Source organism: Chelon labrosus (genome assembly GCF_963514085.1).
Source record: "Chelon labrosus genome assembly, chromosome: 11".
NCBI lineage: Eukaryota > Metazoa > Chordata > Actinopteri > Mugiliformes > Mugilidae > Chelon > Chelon labrosus.
This window is the reverse complement of record NC_140344.1, coordinates 12,888,974-12,897,163: the sequence shown is the minus strand read 5'-3', so window position 1 is coordinate 12,897,163 and position 8,190 is coordinate 12,888,974.

The following is an 8,190-nucleotide window of genomic DNA, read 5'->3' as shown; positions in this document are numbered from 1 at the left end:
AAAGCCCTTGAAGGCCAAGCTCCATCTCATCTTACAGGCCTCATGTTGCTCCAATAAAATGCTTCACTCTTATAGTACAGGCTTACTTGTCGTTCTTAGAGGCTCGTGAGGTATAATGGGAGTTAGAGCCTTCAGCTATCGGGCTCCTCTCTTCTTGAACCAGCTCCCAGTTTGGGTTCAAGGGGATCCGTGTCCGAGGATAAGCACCCACCCCTCAAACTATGTTTTGTCCCCTTTTCCACTCTGCATATGATTCATTTTACATGTTGTATAGTATCATGTCATCATCATGCTAAATCTATGTCCTTTTTTTAGTTTTCCTGTCTTTTCCTGCATTCTCTTGTGTTTCATTTGGTTGTTTCCTGTCTCTCTACTAGGCCGGGCCTCAAGCAGAAGAGTCCCTACACAGGAGCTGGGTTCTTCCTGTTGAAAGACAATTCTTCCACCATTATCTCAGCGCTTGGTGTGGGGGTTTAGGGCTTAGGGTTATGTGTGCAGGACTTTTATATTGGAATGCATTTGTTTTCAGTGCTGTACCTAATGTTTTGTCAAGTGGCTGTAATTTTAACAGAGTTTTAATTTCACAGTCCAGACCGAGATGTCGGAGCTTCATTGCGTCTAACTTGACGCTGTGTACGCGCTGCAGTTCCGCTGTCAGCCTGCGGGGGCGCTGCTGCAGGAAGCTGGTTGATCAGATAGTGACAATGACGGGTAAACAGCCAGGATGATATCACTACACCATGTAAACCGTGTATTTACCAGCACATACAGTGATCTCCACATCCACCGATATGTTTCTATCGAGTGATTATCTGATCAGACTCGGCGAGGAAATGCCCAAAACAGCCTCCACAGTCAGATTGTCCCAAGATTGCCTTTGCTAATCAAACTGCTCACTATTTTTTTCCCCCTCGCCTGAAATCTGAGACGCACTTCGTCGGGAGAAAAATAACCCGAGAGCATCAACTGAATCACGACTATCTGCAGCAGAGATAAATACAGCACCTCACTGATGTCACCGAGGTGGATCTGCCATTAATGACATAATTTACACACGTGTCCAGTTAATGTCTTTATAAATGCCCCATTTTTATCCAGCAAATGATAAATAACGATTCATGCATCAAATTCATGAAAACATACGAGTGGAAATTCAGAAGGATGAAGTGACCAGGTCAAGAAAAACAAGACCCAAATAAATTCTTTCATCTTGACTTATTTTATGCTGCCATCTGTTGATGGAGACAGGTAATGTTACTCCACTGCTCCACTGACACCGTGAAACATAATGCAGGACAGCTATAGACACACAGGGGGGAGGAATGTACAGCATGTGCAAGTATACAGTGACTGACTTCATGCCCCTTAAGACAAGAATAACAAGAGGATGAGAGGAAATAATAGAAATGCTGCTGCTTGGTCTCCGCTCTGGTTTCTAAAAGTTGCTCGGATACAGCTGTGTTTGCCCGTGTGTTTATTTAATGTCTCCTAGGATGTGTGTGACGTCTTCTCTGTTTGTCCTTTGCGGGGACTCTTTCTGATAGGACCCAAAGAGTTGGAGGTGGACAAATAAATATTAAGACGGCTGATGATCCGCCGGCAAATTAAGATAAATGTTACAGGGCTGAGTGTGCGTGTGGTGGATATGATCAGAAACTTTAAATTATGTTGCGTCCCCTCTTGCTGTTTGCACTTGCTGTTGTTGTGACCTGTTAAGACACTGAGAAAAGTCATGTTTCAGATTTTTTATTTTTATTTTTTTTCAATTAATAACTGCCTTTGTATTTTTCGAGAGCAGACTGAGATGTCAAGAGAGCATCTGTGAAACATACACCAACCGATATGTCCTGATGACAGACCTGACACAACAGTAAACATCTGCAAAGCTAGCACTCTGATCGCACACAGTGTTATGATGTAAATAAGAGGAAAAACATAATTCTAAAAAAAGATTTCTATAGATAGGATATTTATGTCCTTAGATGCATCGTATTTGTATCATCGGAGTGATATGTTCTTTAGTTTGTGTGTTTAATGTGTCTTTAATGTACTCATATAGGCTTCTCCATTAATTGGAAACATGTGGTCTCCCTTAAAACTCACTGTGCAATGCCTCCACTTGCAGAAGAAAGAAGCTCTTACGTACACGTTTTATAACATGAATTGTTCTAATACAGTTTGGTTTGTACATAAAAATGATTTAGCATTCAATAGACTTCACCAGCAAACTGACTGCTGCCTCGACCCCCTTAATCTGAATATTATAGTAGTAGTTTATTTCTCACTATGCTGACGATAGTCTTCTTAGAAGAGACAGAAAAACATCTGAACTGTTTGTTGCATTTTCAATTTTATTGTGCTGATAATTTAATAGTAAATTGTTGCTGTTTTCAGAAGGTTAAATTATGAACGTAAATGTTACCTTGTTGTCTACATACTGTACAGCATATCAATCCTGTGGCAGATTACGTTTTAAACAATAGGCCCGTTTTTTCCAGCATCTTTCAGCCAGGTTGCTGACAAAGCTGTATAAATACAGTAGAGCTGCAGGTCTCTACTGTATGTTAAAGATGTTTATCTGTTCTAGTATTAGAATGAAAACTACTTAACAGTGTTTACACCGATCAGGCATAACATTATGACCACTGACAGGAGAAGTAAATAACATAAACTATCCTGTGACAATTAAATGTTCTGCTGGAAAACGTTTGGACCTGGCATTCATGTGGATGTTACTTAGACATGTACCACCCACCTAGACCAGACCAGGCACCCCACCCCCATAGTAATGACACTCCTTGATGGCAGCAGCCTGATACAGGCACACACACACAAAACGGTTTAGGAACAACTAAAAAAAAAACATGAAAAACAGCACAAGGTGTTGACCTGGCCTCCAAATTCACTAGATCCCAAACTGATCAAGTATCTGTGGGATGATCCACAGAGGCCCCTCCCCTCAACCCACAGGACCCAAAGGCCCCCACTAACAACATCCTGTTGCCAGACACCACAGGACACCCTCTGAAGACCCATGTCCATTCTCTGATGAGTCCCAACTGTTTTGGAGGCACAAAGGAGACCTACACAATATTAGGAAGGTGGTCTTAATGTTTGGCCTGATGAGCGTGTACTCATTTTGCTTTGTGACTGTAACTGAATGCAGATAAAATACACAAATATATACGCTACAGGAGGTTATATAATACTCTTTTGGACAGAACATTCAGCTTCGTTCACGGTTTAAACATGCAGTTAATCGTTAACTACAGTATAGAAGATTTATGAGAAATAATGGAAATCATGGAAGTCATTTGAAGCAAACTGCGAAAGGAAAACTTTATTGCAGTGCCAAAAAAATGTCAGTGAAAGAGCTGGATTAGGTCCACGAGCCACTATTTGTCTACCCTGGCTGCAGAAAGGACAACATTGGCACAACTACCACAGCTAGACAGCGTGCAGCATGACGAGGGAGCCGAGTGATATTGGCATGGAGCAAATATGGAACAGGTTCTTAATATCCATATTACATAAGGAGTAAGTTTATATTTGACTCTTCCTTTAATTTGCTTCCATGAGGAACATGCAGTGATTTGTGAGCTTTACCTTCTCTGGCGTGTGATGTTCAGATAAGCCTGAATCTGTCATTGATGCACACCAAAAGCTACTGGGGTTTAACTTGTTTAAAATGTATTTACTCTTCATGTTTGGCCTTTATGTTTTATAAAATTAAACATATCAAATGGAATAAACCGGATGTAAAGGTTTAGATTGTAGGTGAGACAAAGTGGTTCACATGTTGCCAGGGTGTTTCTTGTCAGATGTAGAGGCGGATGGGTGTGTGTGTTTTTCTTGATTCTCTATTCTTCCTCTAGTTTCTCCCTCTTCACCTTCCAGGTTCTCTCCTCTTGCAGGTTTTCTGTAAATCTGACCAGGTAACAACACTCATTCACATTATGACATGATTTAGTGAGTAAAATGAGACAGACAAGTTCCATGTAGCCTCTGTGATCAGTGCTTATGATGCCATGTTAAAATATCCCAGACTGTGCTGAAACAATGATATCAATTACGCGCAAATTACTTTTCACAGTCAGAGATCTGAGGCGGCAGGAACACGCAACAATGCCATTTGGATGTAAACATCTCACTAACTCTTTCCACGACGTATCACACTCATCCGTCAGATGTTGTCATCGCCGACTTGTTAACAGCACCGGAGGTGAGGAACTGTGGCACTTCGTCTAAATCTCAAGAAAATGCTGTTTCCTTGTTAGTCGTTGTTTTCTCACTCTATTTTTGACCCTGCGTTGCTGGCTATTCTGGACTGATTTATTTTACTGTCAATCTCCTGTCACTTCTGATTTGGTTTGGGAGGTCTCATCTCTGCCATCTTTGCCCTTGCTCTTTCCTCCAAATGTTAAGATTTGCACAGTGCTCCTTCCACAACGGCTGCCATTTTTTTGTGTGTGTGTGGTCACGTCACGCCTCGGCAACAGTTTGTAGCACTTTTTTAGTATCTCTTCTTTTTATGATGCACTGTGTTTATTCAACCCAGGCACATTTGATTGAAATGTACTTCACACATGACCATGGAGTCAGGATGGCCACTCTGTCACCACTTATTTTTGTTTATTGTGTAGTTTTGATTACATGACATGCTTCCTGGAAATCAAGCAGGTCTGACTGTGACTTAAGGCCGCCCGCCCTCTCCTCCTCCTAGGTGCTGCCGGTGCATGTGGGACAGCTAGGTCACCGTGGTGCAGAGGTCCCTAAGTCTGGCTCTCACGTGCAGCCGCTGCCACTCCAATCCTCTTACAACTCCCCCACCTCCTTCTTCCAGCACTCGGGCCAGACTGTAAGATCAGCTCGGCGTGTCCAGGTCTTATCCTGAAGACACAGTAGATCCTCAGCACGGAGTCACGCCAGCAGGTATCAAACACCACGGCCAACCCATTTACCTCTGTGTGCACGCTGTAGGCCCGTTTGCTTTCATGATGCACTCCCTGACATGTCCCCTAATGGACTCATTCACAGATATTTTACTGTATGGTCAACCTTCTTAAAGCTTTTCCAGACGTGTTGTCATCACTGTGACATCAGATGCACTAAGCCAAACTATTTTTACCTTTTTGTTTTAACCAAACCTGTTTGGCTGACCTATTTCTTATAACCACAGCTGTAACAATTAGAAAAAATAGATTTTCACACACACACATATATATATGCATTACATTTTTTTTAATTTAAGTTTATATATGTATATTTCTAAACTTAAATTAGACTTATTAAAAATTTGCATTATCTCTATTTTATGAGGTTTCATAGATAAAGCAAAGCAAATACATTAATTACATGCTGATAATCATTGAGGGTGTTAAGGCATATCAATTGCATGTCTGCAGAAAGTGTTCAACAGTCATTTTATCCCTTTAATATCGTTGTCACAACCTGAAAATACCTCTGCTCTCGCCAAAATGCGCCGTTGCTTCTGTCCACTTTTTCCTTTGGCTCATCATTTTGGTACCAGGGTGAAATACGGGAGTCCCTGGCTTTGACGTCACTTACACAACCTTTCCCAGGCCAGGCTGTTGGTGCAGATTTTATCCAGTGTTTTTTTTTTTTTTTTTTTCTCCCCTTCTTCTCCTTGGCGTCCTGTGGAAGAGCGGATGGGAAATTCTGATGTCATCAACCTTGGCGCAGCGGGACGGAGGAGCATGCGGACCCTCAGGGTGCCACGATTGGTGCCCATGTGTTTGTGCCCCGTAGATGGTGAAATAGATGGTGTGGTGCTGCCCGCCTGTGCTGCACCTGCGTCCCAGCATGCTGATTGATCAGTTTGGTCATGTGGAATGTCACCATCTGCTCCCCAGTCCCACTCACCCCTTCTTGTGTGAATGCCAATCACTGGCAGGAAGATAGTTATTTAAGCCATGTCAAATCAGGCGCATGACGATGAGCAATATGCCAACACTTGAAATGTGTGTTGCAGGCGTAGCGCGCACCACATCTTACAATAAAAGGACAACCGCTCAAAACGCAAAGAGGCACATGTTTTCAGAATTTAATTAGCTTTTGTGCCCCTCACTGACATACTCTGCAAAAACTGCATTTGATAACTGATTGCGGTGATGGTGTGAATTATTGGCTTGCACGTGAAAGTCATTTTATTCTGAGCACGGCTCCTTATTTATTTCTCCTCCGTCCCCTTCAGTTGCTCTTTTTTTGGCCTCTTAATGGCCAACAACGTATCAGGGGGCCATCAGGAGTGACATTCTTCATTGTAGAGCTTCATAACCAATGACATTTCAACCATGGGAAAATAAAGATATGCAAATTTGAACTCATTAACATTTGCATTACCTGTTTGAATAATCGCACTTCTGACAAGACTGCAATTAACTAAGATTGATGCAAAGTTCAGGGTTAGGGGACTGTATATATTTGCTCTTGGATCATTTCCCCAAGATTTGTGTGTATGCGTTAGCCACGCTTGGTGTGTCAGATAGGAGGACTGATCTCTGTCAGAGGAAAAGGTCATTCAGTAGCCACCGGTGTAGCTGGATTATTTGTAAAAAAAAAAAAAAAAAAAAAAAAAAAAAAGATCTGAATTTTAGTAGTAGGAGAGTAGAAGAGTATTTTCTATTCTATTCTAATATTCTTTTTACATAATCGTAGGATATGTGCTAAACATAAAAGTCTACAAATGATTGTTAATGAAGATGATGTGACTGACCTGCTAACCCAGTTAACAGTAGCGTGGATAGTCAGGATTAGACTTTGACTCTAAGAAAGCAGAGCTCAGCTCACCTTCAGACGAACTGAAACAAGCCGACGATAATGTGTTTTTCTGCTCTCAGATCAGTTTGGAGTTTCTTCAGTAAACCCTCGTCCTCTAACTTACAACCCGACGCTTCAAAAACATTTTTCTAATTATTATTTGATGTAGTCAGTTCTTTAAAATAATGTCAAAACAACTGTACAAATATATTCTGAATATTTTTCAGCTGCACTAATTGTGCTTTAAACGTCAGTGGAACAGTAATGTACAGATATATTTAAAGATATTTAGAGATTCAAATAGAAATAGGAGTAACTCAGAGTTTCCAGGTTGATTTGGCAGCATTAGCGGCTCCTGTTTAAACACTGGAGAGTTTGTAAGACAACTTGTTAAAGATAAAGACTTTGCTGCTGGCTCAGTGGGTATTATTTGATTGGATTCTTGTGAGGTCTCTGTAGGACTAAGTGTCTTGCCAGGACAGTATGCCACACTGCTGTTCCGTGCACCAAGCCAACTGTAGAGGATGTTCTGATGAATTATTCTCCATGCTAGGTACAGATATAGACTGTAGTCTTCATACATGCTCTATTTGATCTTCTGAATGTGAACAGTTCAGAGATTTTCCAGAAGCCATAACTGTTTATTTGCACTCTGTCCTTGTAGAGATCGTCTGTAGGGCAGCAGACAGTGGCTTTAACCTCAAACAGGAAGTCTGACTGTTTAATGTTACACGTTAGCAGATCACCCAGACAGGCTGCAGTATAAATAACCTTTAACCCAGCCGCTGGACTGGCTCTCCACGCCACACGTGCCTATAAATTAAGACTAGGTCCTATTTGTATATGTAGGTCAGACAAGGGTGTGGTATCCTCTGTTTACTGGAAACCTCTACCTGTCTAACAGGAGATTATCTCGGTGCCGCCGTCACCGCTCTCTGGTCCTGAGGAGGGATTTCTGGACTCGCTTGTGTATGATTTTGCACTCACACAGGAAGACACAGGACCAGGTTAAAAAAAAAAAAAAAAAGAAAAGAATACAAAAAAAGAAAGAAAGGAAGTGTTTAAATACAATACTGTTGACTTTCTTTGGTTTGGTTTGGTCAAGCTCATGCATGAGAAGGGAATTCCCTGATTATTATTGAGTTTCAGTTTTTTTATGATGCTTTTTTTGCTTCATAAAGAGTCAGGATACTAAACTGTAAAAGCTGCAACTTTATTATATTTATTCTCTTACAGAATTTTCTCTTTTTTAAAAAAAAAAAAAAAAGGATGCTCGTATTTTTTATGTCCAGTCTTGTGCTACAGTAACAGCGTCAACCCTTGGCCACCCCTCTCTGCCGCCTGAAATGGTCCTGCCCTGATTTGCATAAGTTGTCTGCGGGTAGCTGCATGACCAGCAGGGGTAGGTTT